We start from the raw sequence: 22685 nt of genomic DNA, 5'->3' as shown, positions 1-22685 counted from the left end.
TTTCCTGTCAAAGTTTCTTTATATATGCCAAGTAATCACAAAGGGCTCTTTGACACTGTCAATACCCAATAACTTGTGTGATCTTGTAAATTGAAGCAGCATCTTTCTTTATTCTCCTCGAACACTCTCTTCTTAAGTGCTTAGCAACTGCTAGAGGAGTTGGTGGTTAACAAGGGAAAACCTGACCAGAATGCTGACATTTGGTTTTTCTGTTTTGAACCTGCTGTTTATGGTTGTGTGGATAATGTAGATTCCCTTCTGGCCAAACCTAGTATTAAGTAGAGGACCTTAGAAAGTACTTTAAACACAGGTTGTCATTAAATAAACTGTATTAATATGACTCCATAACCCACCCCCCCATACTTTTTCGAAGTGAGGCTGCTCTTCAAGTCTTAGACTGCAAAGATTCCTTCCTTCTTTGTTTCTAGAAACATCTAAAAAATGCAGAGCCTGCCTGCAACTTTTTTTTTCAAGTTTTTTTTGAGAAGACCATGCTGGTCTGAGCTCTTGATTTTCTTCTTGCTTCCGACTCCTGAGTACTGAGATTAAAGGCATATGCCACCCCCAACCTTTTCTCATTTCTCTATTTGAAGCACTCTTGCTTAGTTTTATTTTCATGTGGACATACCCTGTATCATAGCTCGAATTTCCTATAAGTGGTGAAAATGTTGTCATTTATATTTGAAAGACTTTTTTTTGATGGCAGGAAGCTAAAACCCCAACAAGAAAATTACTATCTGATTATTAGATAGATTTGCTAGATTTCTAGTAGATCCTCAGGGAGGGAATGATGGATGGAACCCATCACAGATTTACGGCATTCTTTCCAGGGTCCATGCTCATTTCTGTTCCAATCTCAGTATAAGTTCTACCTAAAGAGTCCTCCCACCCCCTGCTTCTTCTTTTTTTTTTTTTTTTTTGGACAGACTCTTACCCAATAAGCAGAGTCTGGCCTGAAACTTGCCAAAATCCTCTTTGACTTAGCCTTTGGATTGTGGAGATTACAGGTTTGAGTTACCATGCTCATCTCCCTTTTAAAAACAATTTTATGATTGTAAGATGTCTGACACAACAATTTACATATTTGGCATTAAAATACATAACCTCCACGTTTAAAGACATTCACTATTTGCTATTTGCTTTATCATCTTTGTTTTTTGATATTTAAAAATGTCTGTGATCCCAGCACTTGGGAGGCTGAGGGAAGAAATTGTCAGCCTGGACTATATCCCCAAACATTCTTACATCCTCCTAGTACACCACAAGTTATATCATGTTAGAGTCTACATTAATGTACAAACTACATGATTTAACGTTTTCCTAGTATCTTTTTAATATTGTTTTAGCCCCCAGTCCAGTATAGAAATGTAATAATTGGGCGGTAGTGGCCTATGCCTTTAATCTTAGCGCTTGGGAGGCAGAGGCAGGTAGATCTCTTAAGTTCAGCCTTGTCTACAAAGCAAGTTTCAGGACAGCTAGGACTACACAGAGAAACCCTGTCTTGGAAAAAGAAAATGTAACGTAGTAATCTAGACAGAGGAAAACACAAAATTCCTGTTTTTAAGTTTATAAATATTTTGTCGAATCGGAAATTTTCCCTTCTCTATCGTCTTAAAGTTTCAGAGACTTAAGAATCTTATTAAAAAAAAAACTTCCAGATAATAGTAGAATGTATAGTATTATTACTGAAACATACATTAAAGTTATAATTCATACACTTCCAGTGTAACACACGTGTAGTTTCTATACCACTAAAAATTCTCTTCCCTGCAGTGTGCAAGTCTTCAAAATGTAACCCCCCCTCCAAAAAAAAGACCAATTTGGCTTCCTGACAGAAAGCTTATTTATTAAAAAAAAAAAGTACGGTAGTTGGTAGTTGTTTTTGCCCCCCCCCCCCACAACACTTTGCCTGCACCATTCAAATTGGCAAGCCCATTTTCATTTTGTTTCAAAGTTGTTTTTTTTAAGGGAAGACAGGGGACGGCGAGGGTTGCTAAATTTATCTTCATCCCCAGGCACCGGGGATGAAAACACACACACATACACACACAGCACAGCACACACACACACACACACATTTACGGCGGGAGGGGGGTCTGAGGGCCTGCAAACAACTCGAGCCACCGCCTCAGGCCAGGACCCTCGCGGAGAGGCGGTAGGTCTCCCTGGAGGCCCCCGGGGGGTGGTTGCGGCCCACAAACATGGTGGGGGGTGGCCCGGGCCTCCCGCCTCTCGACGGGGTCGGCGGACCACGGCCTCGTGCGGACTTTACAGCCGAGGCGGCGGTGGCAGCGGCGTGTGTGTGGCAGCGGTGGCGGGCGGGAGCGCGGAGGTGGAAAGAAGGGGGGCGCTGTCACGGAAACTCAGGCCGCCCGAGACCCCGCCGCAGCGAGGCCACGGGGCTCCCCGGTTGCGGGGCGTGAACGGTGCCAACCCGGGGCGTCAGAGGGACCCACCGGGCGGAGGAGGGGGCCCATCTATCCTTCCGCATTTTCCTGGGTCTCTCTCCCCGGCGGTGACGTGACGTGCTGACGGCGGGCCCGTGCCGGGGAGCTGGGCCGCTTTTTGTCAGCTCCGAGCTCGGCCCCTCCTCCCTCCCTCCGCCCGCCCCACCAGCCGGAGCCCGGCCCAGTGCTCCAGAGAAAGGCCGGCCTGCAGCACCCGCCACCGTCGCCGACCGCCGCACGACTGTCCGGTGAGTCCGGGGTGCCACTGCGGCCGTAGGGCCTAGTGCGCGCGCGGCGGCCTGGTCTCGGCCTGGTCGGCGGCCCGCAAGGCGCCCTCCCGCGCTAGGCCGGGCGGCGTGGCGCGCGACGCCGAGCAGGCCCCGAGGAGGCCGCAGTTAGGCCCGGGGTGGCGCCCGGGTGTTCAGAACGGCGGTTGAGGCGCGCTCTGCAAACGGGCGGGCGCCGGGGCAGTGTTGCCCGGCGGTTGGGGAGGCAGTTGAGGGGTCCTAGGTGGGCGACGCGGCCGACCCGGGGCACCGTGCGGGGGCGAGGCCTGACGAGGAGGCTAAGGCTGCAGGCATGAGGTGAAGGCCGCAGGCCGGCCGGGCCGATTTTCGCTATGTAAATATCGGCGAGGGGGGGGAAAGAGGGACGGGGGACAAGATGGCGGACGATCGGCGCCTGCTGCAGGGTACGACTGAGGGGGTTGCCGGGAGGGGGAGCCGCCATTTTGAAGGCGGCGTCTGAGGAGAAAATTCCGCTACAGCCCGTGAGGGGGGGTGTGAGAGCGGGCAGCGGCGGCGCTGGCTACGGGTACCGGAGCCCGGGCGCGGCGTCGAGTGTGCGCGCAGGGGCGTGTTCGCTCCCCATGGCGGCCATTGCCCTCGTCGCCATGATGAGCACTTGGATTCCAGGCGCTTGGCGGCAGCGCCACCTTCCTGCCCAGCCTCCCACAGCCCCGTGACTGGCTGCTGTTTCCGCTGTATTTCAACTCAGCTGCCGCAGGCGGCCATCGCGGCTGTCTTGGCGCCGGAGCCACCTCATCCGTATTGCCCCGGGGCTTCGAGCCTTTCCCTGGCGCTTGCTGCCGCTTCAGGTTGATCTGCAGCGGCGGCAGTAGTGGAGCCGGAGACATTTTATTATTACTTTATTTCCTCAGAGGTAGACATGGCCATTAGGGTGACCCTGGTGCGGTGGTTCTCCGCCAATCGTTGCTTTCACGAGTCTGTGAATAAAGAAAGAAAAGTGATGGGAAAGTTCTCACCACTCTTTTGACCAATAGGGGGGAAAAGGCATCCTACGAAAGCGGAAGACTAAGTATCGGAGGGAAGTTTTTGTGTTCCTTTCTGTAGAAATAAGTTTCTTGGGACGCTGTGTTTAAATTTTAGTATATTCTTTTTTTTTTCTTGAGGAAGATTAAAGGGCAGAAAGTTATTTTCTTATCGAACAATGTAATGTGATTATTATCTAGCGTTCGTTTATTCGCTGTGGTAGTTTGTGAGATTTTTAGAGTGGAATTCCACCCTTGAAAGTTCTTTCGATCTCACCCCGCACAACTTTTCTGGTAATCCCATGCTAGCCGTGCTAGATGCTAAGGAGGAGGTTCTTGTAGGAGGTGGTTGCAGGAGGCTTGTTGTTCAGAGGTAGAAGAGCAAATGTTGAAATGTAAGAAGTGCCGCGCGAAAGCTACAACCGAGTTGCTGTGGGGTTTCAGAGGACGCATGGTTTCCTTATGAAGCATCAGGAATGAGTTTCTGAAATAAGTGGCATTTTGAGGTTCCAAGCCTGGTGTTTTTAGGTGGTGGCCCAGACAGGCAAAGGGCGTTTCAAGGGTGAAGTTTCTTTAGAGAACGCTAAATATTTACTGTTTAGCTAAACTGAATAGTATAGGCAGGAGGCTTGGAAAGATGGGTTGCAGAGTGAATGGTGGAAGGGCTTATCCTCCGTGGGGAAGCAGTGGGGGAGCCCTCAGACTCGAAGGATGACGACAACACCCGGATCTGTGCTTGATAGCTATCAGCTCGGTTGGGCTAGAATAAGTTTGAGAGAAGTAGATTGTAGTATAGGCTGACCAGTGTTTTCATAGTGATGGTAATTACAAAGAGTGGTCAGAAGCCAGATTTTATTACCCCTTTAAAGTATTTTATTACATTTTTGAATGATCATTTTCGTTAGCTGCTCCTTTTTCTCTACTCGCTGTAAATAACGTTTCGCTCAGAGTTGTTGTTTCTCTAGTAAACAGTAGAGTTTCCTATAATTTCATTTATCATTATTGAAAATTAAGACTGGTGCTTCTTGAAGAAGATGAGAACGTACGAGTGTTCCCATGATGACTTTTTTAGGAAGTCAGTTTTGTAAAGTGGTTTGGAAGGATGGTTATTGAAAAGCAGTGGCCTTCAGCTGCCCTTTGCAATCTGTTTTTCTCCCTGCTGAGAGTTTTGTTTGAGAGGCTGAAAAAGGTTATTTGCTAAGCAAGCCTTCCTGCATTTTTGATTAATATTTGACTTATCGAGATGCTTATGTGGGAAATGTGCTTCACAGTTGTACATTTATTCACTCTCAGTGGCTTCTCTTCTGAAGACAGCAACAGGTTGGAAATATTGCTCCTGAAGAGTGGTTTTCCTAGAGGCCATGGCAAACTTTAATTAAAGAAGTTTTCTTAAGCTTGGTGGTGTTGGCACATGCCTTTCACTCCAGCATTCAGGAGGCAGGGGGATTTTTGTGAGTTTGAGGTCAGAATTAAAAAGAAAAATCACATTTAAAAATTCTCTTTAAAAAGACTTTCAAGATGCAGTTCTTGGGTGGGGGGCAGAGAGCAGTCAGAATGCATAATATACAGTGTGAAGTTCTTAAGTTTAATTGGTACAGTTAAGTGGTTCTTTGTAAAAAGGTAGATGGTGATTTTTTTTGTTTTTGCAATTTCCTTTTTTCAAAAAAAAAAAAACCTGCTCTCAGATTCTTTCAAAGACATTTCCCCTTCCATTGCTTGAAAATGTTTAGTCTCTCAACATTGTTAATGATAAGGTGTTAATTATGCTTATGCACAGTGGCAATTCACCTTTAAACTAAAAAAAAAAAACAGTTAAAAGGCCCCTGAAATCCTTCATCCTCATCAAAGATATAATTTTTGTTTGTTTTGAGACCCAAATCTTATTAAGTAGCTTGGCTAGCCTCAGCCTCAGCCTCCTAAATCTCCAGCCTCAGCTTCCTGAGGCATGCATATCCCCACAACTGGCTTAGAGTCCTCCCCTCCCTTTTTTTTTTTTTTTTTTTGGGTTCTTTTTTTCGGAGCTGGGGACCGAACCCAGGGCCTTGCGCTTCCTAGGTAAGCGCTCTACCACTGAGCTAAATCCCCAGCCCCCTCCCCTCCCTTTTTTAAACCTAACTGAAAGTCTAGCCAGTTACCTGGTTGTCAGTGTCTCTTCATAGTCTTGAGTTTTTTCCGTGCATACATTTCACTTTGCCTTTTGTCTCTGTATAAGGAATGCCCTACCTCTATCTAGCCTTGGTGTCTGCACACACAGTGGCCTGCCTCCTTTGGGATGGAGCTCTGTCCATTCTTTTTGGTTGGTTTGAGACAGAGTTCTCTGTAAATAGTCCTGGCTGTCCTGGAACTCATTATGGTAGGCCAGGCTGACCTCACCTCTGAGTGCTGGCATTAACCTTGCCTAATTTGGTCTCTTGTAACTTTGCTGGTTCCTTTCCCTGTCCTTACACGTTTTTTGTTTTTCTTTTGTTTACCTCACCTGTAACTTTCCACTTCACCTTTTACTAAAGCCAATAATTCCCAAGTCAGGAAATTTCAGCCACATGCTAATGTTGTCAAGTATGTTCTGTTTCATACACTCTGCTTTTTCTTTCTCCTATGGTGGGGTTTCCCTCAAGGTTTATCTGTTAGCTTCTCTCTCTGGAATCTTCTCTGTTAGTTCAATGTCTCTTACCATACCCACATATCTAGTGTCTAATCCAGCATTTGAGGTGTCTAGTGTGTCTTAACATAGCTGCAAACAGACTTATCCAGCACATAGATGACCAGTACTATTTATAGGATTATTTTAAAGCTCAGGGTCCCCAAACAACTCCCATTTCTTACTCTTTCTGTTGTTAACACCATCCGTGTTCCTGAGCTGTTATTTTTTGTTCCATGAACAATGTGGACATCTTTAGCATTTAATCTTTAATGTTTTAATGAATGTTTGTATGTTTGTCTTCTCAATAGAATGTAGACACAGGTTCTCATTTGTCTTTGTCCCCAAGCAGTACCTGGCATATGATCATCATCTTCCCAAACAATTATCTAAATTATTGGGCTCAGTAAATTTGATTTGTTGAATAGTTTCCAGCTATTCAAATTCAGTTATCTATCCTGTATGTTCTTTGACCAAGGGATATTCATTTTAAGGCACACCTATCTTGTTAGGACAACAGGTCAAACCCAGGTGCTGAGTAACCTCTATACTTGCCCCAGATTTGATTGGAATATAGCCAACCTGCTCCTATTCCTGCCAAATTCTTTATCCAGACAGCATTTTTAAAAATCCATGTAATCTTAAAACCTTTTTTTTTCCGGAGCTGGGGACCGAACCCAGGGCCTTGGGCTTGCTAGGCAAGCGCTCTACCACTGAGCTAAATCCCCAACCCCCAAAACTTTGGTTTTTTTGCTCCGCAGGAAGTACACTTTAAAGAAACTAAATGGCCTTAATGTATATAGCTGTTTGTTTAAAGTTTTAATTATGAAGTTTTTCAGAATTGTTAAAGAGTAAATATTGAGTTGACAAATTTTAGTTTGTTGCGATGTTTGAAATGCTCTCACAGCTTACAACTTCAAGGATGCATCCCCTTTAGCCACATTCCTCTTTTCTACATGCAACCATTGTTCAATATGTATGTAACTAAAGTAATATCAGGTATTGCCTTATGCGTCTTAACTTTATTTATAGTGCATTGTTGTATATATTTAACATGCTTTGTTTGCTGGTTTGTTTGTTTATTTATGCATGCTTTTTGAGAGGGTTTATCTGTGTAGCCCTGGTTGTCCTGGAACTTGATCTGTGGACTAGGCTGGCCTCAAATTCAGAGATCTGCCTGCTTCTGCCTCCCGAGTGCTGGGATTAAAAGGGATGTGCCATCACCTCCTGAGAGTACCAAACATAGTTTTAAAGATCCAATTTATTGGTTTCCAATGTGCTACAGGGATTCTTCCAGGTCCCTAATGGTCTTAGAGGAGGCTGATGAGGTCAGAATTAGCTTCATAATGCTGTCACTTGCCCTTTTTATCCACATTCACCTGTATATTATTCAGGCATTAGAGAGTACATGATTTATGATGTCATAATTGAGTAAGTGCAGAAACAGTTGGAATTTATCTTTCCTCTGTGAAGTGAGTCATTAGATTTGCAGAAATAAAACAAGTTTCAATTTTAAAAAACTTAACATAGTAAAATGTTATTCATGCTTAAAATTTTTAATGAATTAATATTTTTAAATGTTTAAAAACAAAAGACAAGATCTTGCCCCAGTTCCAGAGGGGCCTGAAACTTGGTAATCAAGCTTTTAACCTCTCAAGTCCTGAGGTGGCAGGCATGTGCCATTATACTGTACTCTTAGTTTAAATTTCTCTGAGTGACATAAAAAACATCTTATGGTTCTGTCATTTTGAAAGCTTAAGAGTCCTGAAACCAAAAAGTTTGAAAACTACTGTTGTAGTTCATTCATACTTTTGGGGGACAAGCAGTACTGGGTATCAGAGCAAGGTCCTTTTGGGTGCTAAGGAAGCTCTTACTAATACTGTATTTCAATATATAAAAATGCCGATCTATTTATTTTTATGGGGGACACATTAGGCTGTTGGCAGTTTTGAGCAATTTCCAGCAGTGCTGTCGTGAGCATCCTCAAACAGTTGTTCCCCTTGTAGTAGAAGTGCAGTTGCTGTATTGAGGAAGTCTGTGCATTGTCAGTTTTACTGGGAATTGCCAAAACACCAAATTGCATTTCATTTGACACTCTCACCAGCTGTTTCTGAGCTTAGTTCACCAGAACATTGCCAAAAGATTAGATTTTGCTGTTTTCCTAATCTGTTGGGTATAAATGCGATCTCCTTGCTAAAAGATTAGATTTTGCTGTTTTCCTAATCTGTTGGGTATAAATGCGATCTCCTTGCTGTGTTTATTTTCCATTTCTTTGGTTACTATTAGAGTTGGCTGAATTGCTTCTCCAGATTTACTGGCCATTTGAGTTTTCTGGGAATTGTTTATGCATACGTCCTTGATCAACTTTTGTGTTGGACTGTTGCCTTTTTCTTATGGTTTATGGATATTTTTATATTGTGGATCTTAAAGATTTGTGATTATATATGCTAAAAGTATCTTCCTACTCTGTGGCTTTTCTCGTAGCTTTGTTTACTTTTTGTGTTGGAGTTCTTAATGTGAAGGTAGCTGGTTTTTGGGCTGTGCGCTCTCTCTCTCTCTCTCTCTCTCTCTCTCTCTCTCTCTCTGTGTGTGTGTGTGTGTGTGTGTGTGTGTGTGTGCGTGTGGTATTCTAGAAATTCTTAAAGGTAATCATACCTTGCTCTCCTTTTCTTTTTGTTTTTTTCTTGAGACAGGTTTTCTCTGTGCAGCTCTGGCTGTCCTGGAATTCACTCTGTAGACCAGGCTGGCCTAGAACTCAGAGATCTGTCTGCCTCTGCCTCTCAAGTTCTGGGATTAACAATGTGTGCTACCACTGCCTGGCTGTGTGCTTTTTCATATACAGTTTATCTGGAAAATTTTCTCTGGTGATGATGCAGGGATCTCATTTATTTTTGCATTTCTCAGTTCAGTCTGTCTCCCCTGAGGTATTACTGCATTACATACATCTGTACATGTTTTCATTTAATTTTGTTTAAACTTTCATTGCATCATTTATTTCTGTGTATATTCGCGGGGCTGTGTCTGGAGGTTAGACGAGGACCTGCAGGGATCATTTCTCTCACCATGTGGGTCCTGGCGATTGAATTCAGGTCTCAGGCTTGATGGCAAGTGCCTTCTACCACTGAGCCACCTCATTGGCCCCACATCTGCTTTTAGTTTCTGTTTCTATTGACCTGTTGGGCTAGTTCTATCACTGCCACCTTGATTTCATGATGCTAGCTTTATAATTAAATCTTAACTTGTTCATTTTTTAAAGGATTATTTTATTGGATTTTTATTGTGTTTGCCTTTAACTCTATTGGAAACACTAATCTCAGTTTGTTATCTTTGTTGCCATTGTAAACCCAGTTTTCTTTTCATTTGTTCTCTGTCCCTCCACCCTGAACCTGCTTTGGTGCTGTCAGGGATTAAATTTAGTGATTAACACATGCTAGACCAGCGTTCTTCCGCCAAGCTGTCTGTCTCTTTACTCTCTCCCTCCTTTTCTCCCCTTCATGTGTCCTAGGCTGTTGCCAAACTAGCTGTATATAACCAAGAATAACTCTTGCCTTCTGATCCTCCAGCCTCTGTATCCAGAATGCTAAGATTATAGACATATTCCGTTATGCCAAGTTCTTTGATAGTCTTAGATAGCACTATGGATGTGATACTTGGGATCGAACCTAGGACTTCATATGTGCTAGGCCAACAAATTGACTACATCTATCCTCAGCCTCTTCAGTCCTTATTTTAAAAGATTATTTATTATATATGAGTATACTGTAGCTGTCTTCAGACACACCAGTATAGGGCATTGGATCCCATTACAGATGGTTTTGAGCTACCATGTGGTTGCTGGGAATTGAGCTCAGGACCTCTGGAAGAACAGTGAGTCCTCTTAACCACCAAGCCATCTCCAGCCCCCAGTCCTGGTTTTTTAATTGCTAATTTTTTTCCACATAGTTGCCCATGTTGGCCTTGAATTCACTCTAGCCCAGACTGTCCGAGATTTTGAGATTCTTCTTCCTTCAGCCTCTGCAATTGTAAGCCAATTGGGTGCTACCAGCCACCTCTCCCGCAAATGGTGCTGAGGACTGAATGCACAACCTTGTGCATGCTAGCCAGACAAGCGCTCTGCAGCTGTATAAAAGACCTATACCAATCTTTAAATTTCTATTTTATCTTTTATAAACAGCATGGTGCATTCATTTTACAACATTGCTAAGCTCTTGTGATCATATGTTATAGATTCTGAAATATACTTCCTACATTTTAACATCTTTGAAATAGAGCCCCAATTGATAGTATCATATAATTACTTTCCCAGGCAGGTGCTATTATATAGTTACAATTTTTTTAAGGGGGTTTCTCTGTTAATTTGGCTATCCTGAAATTGACTCTGTAGACCAGGCCGGCCTAGAATTCACAGAGATCTGCCTGCCTCTGCCTCCTAAGTGCTAGGATTAAGAATGCGTGCCACCACTGCCTGGCACATAACTATATTTTGCTATCACTTTAAAGAATATGTGCACTGTTGCATGTTATTTCTTGCCAAACAGTGCAACAGAACACAGAATTGCTAAATGGTTATCTGCCTTGAAAGAATGCTATAGATAATAGTAAAGCTTACTAAGAAATGCTACAATATAAGCACTTGCTGACAAAATAGTTTTGTTAGAAACAGTTGACCAGGTTTGAGTTAGAAGAGCAACTTACAGTGGAACCCTGAATGTAAATTGGGAATACCTACCCTACTAGTTCTTTTACACATATGCGTGCGTGTGTGCGTGCGTGCTTGAGTGTGTGCGTGAGTGTGTGCGTGTGTGTGTGTGTGTGTGTGTGCGCGTGCGCATAACACTATAAAAACCCTACCCAAAATAATTCCAAAAGTTATTTTGCTAAGTCTAAATGAAAGTTCAAGATAATGACATAGGATATCCTATTAATTGGGTTTTTTTTCTCTTTCTGTCTTTCTACAGGTGCGTATAACTGTGCCCAGCTAACCTTGTAAGATGAATTGGGGAGCATTCCCTCTTTTTTGAAACAGGTCTGTTGCATAGAGGTATCTGATCACTGAAAGGTAGACAGACTCCATTTGTAAAACTGTACTTGGTTTCTTCTTTTTTTGTAGATTGTGGATTTGAATTACTAATAGCCCCCTTTCTCCTGTGGTTATATCCATTTTGCTTTTGAGGTTTTTTTTTTGGGGGGGGATAATTTATACAAAATAAAGTATAAATTTTCAAATATTATGATATAATACAGTTTCCTTGATGATTAAAAAATTAACTTTAATTTCCATTTTTATTATGCATTGTCAATAACTAGCCTGTGCTAATCAGATTTTTCAAACTGTTCATTTTACGGATGTTTTGTGTTTCTATTCTTGGCACTATTATTCCTTTCTATTTTGTTTCTGTATGATTTGACATTTAAAAAGAGCTAAGTTGGAGGCTGCTTACTAGTACTTAACCGATTTTTAAACTACATGGATTGAAATTTGGAATTTTTCCTCTGATAACTGGATCTTATGATTTTGATACTTTATTTTTATTATTAAGTGGTTCTGAATGCATTGTGCTTTTCATAATTTTTCTGTTAAAGACAGGGTCTCATGTAGCACTAGCTGGCCTCAAACTCACTGCTAGCCATAATTCTTGATCCTTTTGCCTCTGTCTCCCATGTGCTGGGTTTACAGACATGTACACTGTGCCTGTGTTCTGACTTTTCTTTTCCAACTTTATTGTATCATGGTTGGAGAACATTGACTACTAAACAAAACTCAGTTGTAGTTATACCAACAGCAAGCAACTTGAAAATCAAATTTAGGAACAAGGATAATTTATAATAAGATCAAACAGCATATATTTTAGTAAATCCAAAACATACTGTAACTTTTATTTTGGTTTTTGCTTTGTTTTGGTTTGTTTTTCCAAGACAGAGTTTTTCTGTGTATCCCTGGCTATCTTGGAACTTGCTCTGTAGAACAGACTGGCCTTGAACATTTATCCCGCCTCCCAAGTCCTGGGATAAAAGGCAAGCTCCACTGCACTTGGCCTTCTTCCCGTTTTGAATGATTAGTCTTAACCATTGTCTGGCTCCTTCCTTTAACACTGTGGTGATTATGTTGTGTTAATGTCTCTCTGTATGTGGAGATAGAGTCCCACTAGGTAGCTCTGGCTGTCCTGCAACTCACTGTGCAGACCAGGCTGGCTTTGAACTGAGAAATCACCTGCCTCTTCCTACCCAGTGCTGAGGTTAAAGGCGTGCACCATCAAGCACAGCACTATTATTCTTTTTACATGATGGGTCTTATTTACAAATATTTGACTTGAAGTTCAAAATAGCCAAGTTTCTATTTTGGTTAAATTGCTTCATGGTTTTGTTTTAAATGGGGAATTTTATTTGATAAAGCTTTGTGTTCTGGCATAGTTTATTCCAGTTTGGAAAAAATGTGATTTTTTTTATTTGAATTTTAGATTTATTTATTTTATGTATGTGAGTACACTGTGGCTGTCTTCAGACACACCAGAAGAGGGTATCGGATTCCTTTACAGATGGTCATGAGCCACCATGTGGTTGCTGGGAATTGAACTCAGGACCTCTGGAAGAGCAGTCAGTGCTCTTAACCACTGAGCCACCTCTCCAGCCTGTGATTTTTTTTGAAAGGGTTATATCTAACAATTTTGTTTTTTTAAAAATTTTGTCGTAATTAGATTAATTTTTCCTTCCTCTTCCTCCTTTCTTTTTTCCCCAATATTAGGGATTGAGTATTAGGTACTAGGGTCCTACACATGATAGGCAAGCACATTACCATAGAGCTGCCCCTCTGTGTATAACAAAGTGCTGGTAATTTACATGTTCCTCATTGATTTACAGTTTTCTTAGAAGTTTTCCCCCCTTTTTTGTATCAGTTCTCCATATTTCAATTATATTTTTTATATCTTATTTAATTATATTTTTATGTTAGTAGTTATTGTCTTCATACTTCTTAGGGAAAAAAACCCTTAGATAATTCCCTCCTTAAAATAGTTGATTAGTTTAAAAGCACTTGTTGATAGTCAGCTTGGAGTATGTTTATTGCTGGTCTTGTATGCCAAATCCAGCCCGTTCTTTTGTTTGATGACTCAAGGATTTATTAAATTATATATGCAAAGCCTATTGCTATTAATACAACATCAGTATAGAAACACACTCTACAGTTCTGCAACTGCCAATTAGAAAATGTTGTTCTAGTTATACAAAGGCCCAATATTATATTCTTACCAATGTTTATGATGCATGGAGACCATTACTGGTGTTAGTATAATGTATTTAGGAATAGCAGTAATAGAAATCTTATGTTTATGTAGGTTAGGAATAGCGTGGAGTCACTATTAGTTACTTTTATTTAGTATTAGTGGGTAGGACGGTGATATTAACAGTGTTTATAGTTAGTTTGACACGATGGCACATGACTTTAACCTTAGCACTAGAGAGGCAGAAGCAGGTAGATCTCTAGTTCAAGGCCAATCTGGTCTATATAGTAGTTCTAGAACAATTAGGACCAATAGAGATATTGTTTCTCAAAAATTCAATTAAAAATAATAGATAGAAACATAAATGAATGTTCATAGTTTATATTTGTGATATCTGGTGTAGAACCCAGTTTCAAACAAGCCAGGCAATCACTCTACCACTGAACTATACCCCTAACTCTTCATAGTTATAAATATCTTGAATGTTTTAAAAATATCTTGAATGTTTTAAAAAGTACAAAGTGATAATATATGAATTTAAAAACTAGTTACCAGACAATTAAGAAAAGAATTAGTTTGAATAAAGTAATTGAAAGTTAGACCACATTAAACTAAAGGTGTAGGGCAATTACAGTAGTTAGCACTTGTAATTTCAGTACACAGGAAGCCAAGACAGGAGGATTGCTGTTAGTTCAAGGGCAGCTTAGGCTTTTGAATTGTTAGACCCTATTTCAAAAAGTCAAAACCCAGCAGTGGTAAATGACTTGTCTGGTGAGGGTGGCTGCTGCTAGGCTAGACTACCTGGGTTCAGTTCCTGGAGATCACATGGTACAAATAGAGGGTTAACTCATAGGCTGTGCTCTGACTTTCACAAGAATGTGGGTCTTGAATGCACACTCACATGCATGTACTCATAAACACTAAATAAATAATTGTAATGAAAAATTTAAAAAACAAAACCAACAAACAACTCAAAGTCCTTTTAAGTTTTAATGTATTAGAAAGAGTTTTGTTTTGAGAAAGAGGTCCTGGCTGTCCTTGAACTCTCTCTGTAGACCAAACTCACAGAGATCCTCCTACGTCTGCCTCTCTAGTGGTAAGTTTAAAGGCATGTACTATCACCCAGCTTAAGTTGTTATTGTTGGTTTCTTTCTGTTTGTTTTTTCGAGACAGTTTCTTTGTATAGCCCTTACTGTCCAAGTTGGCTTCAAACTCACAGAGCTCTGCCTGCCTCTTCCTCCTCGTTGGGATTAAAGACAGTTTACACCACTACTAGGCTTTTTTTTTTTTTAAATGCCAGGGTATATGTCACTCATTGAGAAAAAGAAGAGAAAAAAAAAACATATCGAGAAAGGGAATCCATAAGAAAGGTACCCAACAACTACTAAAATGACTAGGCCAGAGATAAATTAAATACTTAGTTTGGGAAGCTCGATTGGCAGAAATTATAGGAACAAAACAAATGTGTAAGGGAACCCTTTTTAAATAACACAAGGGGTTGGGGATTTAGCTCAGTGGTAGAGCAGCAAGGCCCTGGGTTCCGTCCTCAGCTCCAAAAAAAAAACAAAAAAAACAAAAAAACCAAAAAACAAAAAAAGAGAAAACCAAATATTTCTTTACCCTGCATTGTATTTGATGGAAATCGACTTCTTAAAAATTTCACCTGTAATGGTTGTATTTTGCATATTCTTGTCTAATGTAATGTAAATTAATCTCCACTCTATATTATGTTTACATACTGTCTTTATCCTAGTTTTACACACTCCACTCTAGTACACCTACAGCTAAAAACAGGATACATTCAGGAGACATGTGAGTAGGATTTCTGTTGAAAATTCCAGCAAAAGTTACAAAGCAACTTATAATTAGTCACTATGAAGTCAAAAAGGGGGAAACAAAGAGTCGTTATATTCATCCCATCATGATAAACAGTAGAATGTTATGGTAAGTGGATTGGTCAACTACTGCATGCCTTTAAAGGGTAATGCTTTTATAAAGGGGGCTCTATTGCTCTACATATGTGAAAACAAGTGCCAAGCCTGTACTGTTCCTACCATCAGGCTAATCTTAAAAGCATTTAACATAGTGTGCTATTGTTAGCTTACAAATATAGCTAAATTCAGAGGATATTTTTGGCAGTTCTTAATCTGAGCAGGAATAGGGGCTTTGGAAAAATAAGGGTTTTAGGTTTTTCGTTTTAGGGCCAATTTTTAATAGATTGTGAAAGTTCAGGCTCTTTAAGCAAACAGAACCTTGCAATTACCAATTGGCACAGGATGATTTTATGGAAAAGCTAGTCTGTAACAAAAACTTGGACTTAATTCGTGAGTGAAGCGTGCAAAGGTTCCAAGTGGGGCAGGGCAAGGAAGGAGGACAAGGTTCTTCCATTCACAACTGCAGGCATTTTCTCTTCCCTTTGACAGAGGAGGTGAACAGGATTGTTTGAAAGTAAAGTAATCTGGTATAATCTGTTCTAATGGACTAGGGTTTGAATTGATTGGTTACTTATGTCTAAGAATATTTGTTCTGTTAAGTGTTGTTTATAATGTGTTACTAGTGATTCATTTTTTAAAAATTTTTGTCTCATGGATATTTTGTTTTATTTACACATTTCCAGGCTATTTTCTATGGTACGTTAAAAATCATGACTTTAAATTTAACGTAGAATAAATATCAAATACCTTTGCTCTTTTTTCCTCCAAAATCATGTTGAGGAAAAGAAGTAAAAATCCAGAGCCGAGGAACCTTGAAACATACTTTTCATAAGAATACTTTGTCCTTGTATAAATCAATTTAGAATCTGTCAGGGGAAAAAAACAAGAGAGTTAGTGAATCTGTGGTCATATACCAGAAACTGGCATCCTATAAATACACTAATGTCCAAAGCAAAAAGGTCCTAGGAGAAAGAACAAAGTCATGGCCATAGTCAAGTGATTAAAGCTGAGCCAGTTCTCTGTCCATGTAGGTAGGTCTACCTCTGGTGGTCTTGCAGCAGGAAGTGCATTAAGTTAGCTGAGTTATACATGGATTTATAAAATGGGTGCCCTGGCAAGAAAAGTTGGGGAGTGTTTGTTTAATTTTGTGATACTGTAGATTGAATGTAAGATCTTCTGCATGCTAGTCGAAGTACTCCACTTCTAAGCTATTTTCCAAGACCTCTTTTTATTTTGTTTTATTTCATCTTGGTTTTTTTTTCCAGGTAGTGTTTTCCTGTGTAGCCCAGGCTGTCCTGGAACTCACTCTGTAGACCAGGCTAGCCTCAAACTCACAGAGATCCATTTGACTCTGCCTCCTGGGTGCTGGGATTAAAGATGTGCATCACCCTCTTCGTGTTTTCATTTTTTGAGGCTGGATTTGCTTTGTAGTGTAGTCAGGCCTCAATGTCCCAAGTAGGTAGGATTAGGCTTGTGGCACCAGACCTAGCTAAGGGATAGTGTTTTAATTGGCTTATAGTAATTCTACAGGCTATGAGACTTGGCCTGGAAAGTGTAATACTTTTCTACCATTAAAGGAAAGCCTGACTGATTATATATTTTGTCTTCTGTACGCATATAAAGGATGCTTGTGACTGGTAGAATACAACTTCACTCCTTGGCAAAGCAGAGATTTTTCACTGGGACTGAGGAAAGTTTCCCAGTTGTCAGTGTAACTAATTTAGCAACTTGTCTGTAAATGTGGACAACCAAAAGGAACAATGCTTTTGAGGAAAAGCAGCAGTTTAGAAGAGGCATCCAAAGCATCCAACTGAGAAATGAAACACTAGGGAAGACAGTGTAATGTTTGCTATAGGATAACCATTGGGATTTCAGAAGTGTCTGGGAAAACATTTTCGTCCACCACATAATTGAAAGATGGCTATGGAAAAACCCTCAGTTATTTAGGAACCAAAACAGGATCTCTCGCTGGGTGTGATGTCCTGTGCCTTTAATGTAGGTGGATCTCTAGTTCGAGGACAGTCAGAGAGCATAATAGAGAGAGACCTCGTCTCCAAAACAAAAGAAAAGATCTGGTTTGTGATGATCAAGTTAGCCAGTATAGAAGTTAGTAGAAAGGTAAATAGAATAAGAGGGAAGTCGGGTTGGAGAGATAGCTCAATGGTTAAGAACACATATGACTGACAGGACTGGAATTGAGTTCCCACGTTAGGCAGATCATTACCACCTGTAAGTTCAGCTCCAGAAGATCTCACAGCTGGCCTCAGTGGGTATCTGCACTCATGTGCTCATACCTACATATGTAAATACATAATTAAAAGCAAGTAAGAGGAAAGTTACTGATAATAGAGGACAGATTTAGGAGTACTTACCCTGTAATAGAAATTCTAATGAGTGATAGAGAAGCCAGCAGAGTGCACTTAGGAGTTTGAGGCAGGGGGCTGGGGATTTAGCTCAGTGGTAGAGCGCTTACCTAGGAAGCGCAAGGCCCTGGGTTCGGTCCCCAGCTCCGGAAAAAAAAGAACCAAAAAAAAAAAAAAGAGTTTGAGGCAGGAGAATTGTCACCAGTTTGAGGCCAGCCTGGCCTGTATGAGTTACAAGCCAGCCCTGTCTCAAAGCCAAAAAAAGATGAACTACAGAAAATAGAAGGAGCTGGAGTCTAAGCACTTAACCGTTCATGGACTAGGTCTAGCTAGAATCAGTTTAGTTTTGAAAAAATAAAGTACATTAGGAATATCTGTGTCTGGAGGTAAGAAAATCCCTAAGTTGAAAGAACTTAGCTGGACCTTATGACATGGATATGTGTCTTAGGTTTTACTGCTGTGAACAGACACCATGAGCAAGGCAACTCTTATAAGGACAACATTTAACTGGGGCTGGCTTACAGGTTCAGAGGTTCAGTCCATTATCATCAAGGTGGGAACATGGCAGCATCCAGGCAGGCACAGAGCAGGAAGAGCTGAGAGTTCTACAGCTTCATCTGAGGGCTGCTAGTAGAAGACTGGCTTCCAGGCATCTAGGATGAGTCTTAAAGCCTACACCCACAGTGACACACCTACTCCAATAGGGCTGCACCTTCTAATAGTGCCACTCCCTGGGCCAAGCATATACAAACCATCACGATACATAATCCCAGCAACTAGGAAGACTGAGAGGCAAGAGGATAGAAAGTTAAAGGCCTGCTTGGCATGATAGGGTACGTTAAAGGCCAGTTTGAACAACTTAGTGAAATTGCTTCAAAAGTGAAAGAATGACTGAGATTCAATCAGTGGTAGATAGAACATATTTGCTCTCTGTTGAAGGCCCTTGAAGTTTCTTGTGCCAAAAATCCTCCAAGAAAATGTTCATTGTTTAAGCAAAATTTGATTGAAGGGCCGACTAAGTGTACATATGATTTGAAAAGTGCTTGTTAGAGTGATCACAATGAAAACAAATACAAAACTAATGACAACTGACAGTAAAAACTGATGATTACTGGTGAGTAAAAACTCAGTGAGAGCAGTGAAAATAAATTAAAAACGGACACAGTTTTAATCTCAGCACTCAGGAGGCAGAGGCAGGCGAGTTTGAGGCCAGCCTGGTCTACAGAGTTCCAGGACAACCAGGGCTATATATAGTTCACTGTCTTAAAAAATAAAAAGAATAGCTGACTTGAAGGGTTAACCTAATAGAAGTGAGAATACTTGGAGAAATGATGGCTAGCATTGAACAGCACGGCAACATTTGGGAACAAAGTCTAACTAAAGAGGGATATTAATTATTATTAATTAATAATGTTAATTACATTTTAATAGCTGCAAATTTTCACCAGTTTCAATTTCTGAAAAAAATTCTAGATAGGTTTGCTCTTCATGAAGTTTGAAACATTTCCTCTAACATATATAATACAATTTAGTTCTCAGGGTGTGGCAGGGAAAAGACTGGTCAGCCATAATATTTTATTACATCAAGGTTTTTGGAGGACCACAAGCAAAAAGTGATTTTGCATATTAGTAATGTGAATATTTAAGAATCCTGTTAATTTGTCCAAGAGTAGACAGGGAGGTGTGTAGGTATACGAAAATAGAACACAGCCATGTGTTTGAGTCTAGCCTGGACTGTATTGCAAGACCCTGTCTTTCTCTCTTTCCAGGGAGAAAATTAAAGAAATATAAAATAAGTAAATTATCTCACATTCCTAATCTAAGAGATGGTACCAGTGCATTTCCTATTGACTTAGTGGGGGTATTTATGTTGCTGTGTTTTAAAGGTTGGAAGAAAAGAAGTTTGGGTTTGATATTCAATATTTCCCTTAATACTTAATTTTTCCATTCTGAATTGTTTCAGAATCATGACTTTTGTATTGGGAGGGGATATTTTTCCAAATTGGGTTGACAGTCTCAGAGGTGTTTCAGAAAAGCAGTAGCAGTGATACTTTTCCTCTGTATTTCATTGTGGTGCTCTGATGCATTCTGTTTGCCTAGTTTTTTTGGGGGGGGGTGTTGGTTCCTGCTCCCCAGTGCACACACTTCTGTGTCATTGTTGGCCTGGCCCTTTTCTTGATCACATTTTCTAAGTAGTTTCCATTCTAACAGCACAGTTTCCTTGTTATTGTCAGAGGGAATTAACAAGTCTAACCTCAGAAGGGTTACAAAGCCCTAGGTATATATATTCTTTCTACTCGTAAGTACAAATTTTGTTTTTTCCAAACTTGATTGAGCTTTGTAATGACTTCTTCCATGTTTGCTAGAATATGTTAGATTATGATAAGAAGATGAAAATAACAACAGATAATTCTGTCATGGCATATTGGGTTCATATTGTAGAGCCTCTGAGTGTTGGAGAGCTGCTGAAGTATTCTGACCCCAGGGGAGTGCCCTGATCAAAGCAGTGGTTGGAGGATTAGTTTCCCACAGATATACATAGCTGTAATACCTCAGACCTTGGCACTAACTCTTGTTCAGGGTTCCTAGTCATTTGTTATGGGAGTGGCAAAAAGAGCAAGGCCACTTAAGAGGCTATTTTCATGCCTCAGGGATCAGGAAGTTTAAAGGACAATAAGACTGGAGATAATAAAGGACTGAGATGGATTAACTGCTGAGGAGTCCTGTGGAGAAGTAGTTGACAAGATATGAGTATGAGTGGGGAAGAAGGAAGAGAGGAGAGTGGCCAAAAGAGTCCTAAGTCTGTCGGAAGCATAGCATGGTGCTCTGAGCATGTAGATTTTGGTGGTCTGTACCAGGGGAGTAGAGAGAAAACAGTAAGAGGAAGGAGTAAGTGTACCACACTGAGGTCTGGCTCTGTTGTAATGTGAGGGGAATCAGGGTAGCTACTGTACCGAGAAGGGGGAAGGGAGCTAAGGTGGCACTTTGAAAAAATAGGCTGCAATGAACTTCAGAATCAGTGGAATTGCTTATCTGTCAGAGTGTCGTAGAAAAGCCAAGGAAGATTAGAGCTGAGTTAAGTAGTTGCTTTACAGGTTGAGGAGTTTTAGAATTGATGGGAATTAGTCTTATATAGAGAGACTTGGCAGATGTACCTTAATGCATGTATCCCTTTTTTAAATCTTAGTTGGCTTAATTTCACCTAACATTTTATTATGCTTAGAAGGTTAACATACATTTATCACTTTGCAGTTGCATTTTTTTTTAGAAAGCAAAAAGAATTATACCCAAAGGTGACTTTAAGGTGTATGTAGTAGTGACAGCTTAGAACATATACACCTTGATTTTCATGGTTAAACCATTTTTTGTTTATTAATCTAGCCATCATTTGTTTTCATTTCAAATAGTTCTTACCACAAACATAGCTATTTCTTGAAAATGATAGAACCATTTATTATGTACGTTTTGGGTTTCTCATGATATTTATGTGGAATTTAACATATAAAAATAAGATATATAGGGGCCAGATTCTTGGTAAGATGACTCTTTGCATAAGCATGAGGACCTGAATTTGGATTCTCAACACTGCCATAAAATCTGGTATGAGGTGGTGACAGACCCGGCACTGGACTTCATTATTAGCCAGCCAGCCTAGCCAAGCCAGGAAAGGTTCAGTAAGAAACCTTGCCTCAAAAAATAAGGTCGGGGTTGGGGATTTGGCTCAGTGGCAGAGTGCTTGCCTAGGAAGCACAAGGCCCTGGGTTCGGTCCCCAGCTCCGAAAAAAAGAACCAAAAAAAAAAAAATAAGGTGATGTATGGGTCCTAGAATCATATCTTAACAGTTCTGTGTATAACCTGAAGTAACCATAGAAGCCAAGGTAGTAGACAACTGATGGGAAATTGGAAACTTTAGCTGCACATGGGGGAAGAGGGGGCTGGGGGTAAATACAGAAAGGATATTTGTAAAAGCCTTGGGGAAACCTAAAGAATTTAGAAAACAAAAGCAAGGTGGAGAGTAATCAAGAAAGACTATGGAGATGACCTCTGTATGCATACCAAAGCCCACCTACGTATATGACCATGCATGAATTCAGTACCTACAAGTACAATTCAATACATTAAGCTAGACATAAAATAGCCATGGTTAAAAAGGATACTAAGAAAGAAAACATGCTGTGGAAGTTCTGGTAGGGAGGGTACATTTCTAGTATATTATGTATTTGTTGGAGTTGTAGGGGAGAACATTTGCAAGGAAAGAGGTCTACAGAGGTTAGGTCTGTGTTTTTGTTTGTTTGTTTGTTTGTTTGTTTTTCTAACAGTCTTCCTGTATAGCCAGGTTAGTTTAGACTTTGGCAATCCTCCTGTCTGTCTCTGAGTACTAGAATTACCGAGGGGCCCTAGTGTACTGGGGAAGGGATGTTCTGGCATTTTTATTTTTTGGAGAGTGTATGCATGTGTGAGAGGTACTTGGGATAAAGTTGGGAGAGCCAGTGATGGAAAGGTAATTTGGAGTTAGCATTTAAGATAGTATGGGCTTGAATCTTCTTTGAGTAGAGAAACGATGCTTTAGAGAAATTACATTTGTGTTAAAATTTTCACAAGCATATAGTATTTACTAATAAAGAATTAAAAGCCAGGGCTGGAGAGATGGTTCAGTGGTTAAGAGCACTGACTGCTCCTCCAGAGGTCCTGAGTTCAAGCCCCAGCAACCACATGGTGGCTCACAACCATCTGTAATGGGATCTGATACCCTCTTCTGGTGTGTCTGAAGACAGCTACAATGTACTCATATAAATAAAGTAAATAAATGCTTCTT

At 40.7% G+C, this 22685-nt stretch overlaps 1 protein-coding gene across 10 annotated transcripts in view; it reads left to right on the top strand.

The window, feature by feature from the left end:
* The first annotated feature begins 1831 nt into the window (after nucleotides 1-1831).
* The window catches only part of Zfx (zinc finger protein X-linked), a 48586-nt gene continuing 27732 nt past the window's right edge, over nucleotides 1832-22685 (top strand). For 2 of the 10 annotated variants that reach the window (XM_063280179.1, XM_006257030.5), the window contains exons 1-2: nucleotides 1832-2155; nucleotides 11314-11381. The gene's annotated coding sequence lies outside the window, so the exon portion shown is untranslated. The other 8 variants (XM_039099947.2, XM_039099946.2, XM_039099945.2 and 5 more) reach the window with 7 other exon arrangements.

Source organism: Rattus norvegicus, chromosome X (genome assembly GCF_036323735.1).
Source record: "Rattus norvegicus strain BN/NHsdMcwi chromosome X, GRCr8, whole genome shotgun sequence".
Lineage (NCBI taxonomy): Eukaryota > Metazoa > Chordata > Mammalia > Rodentia > Muridae > Rattus > Rattus norvegicus.
Note: the sequence above shows the minus strand (reverse complement) of the source record. Positions and strands in the feature narration are given on the sequence as shown.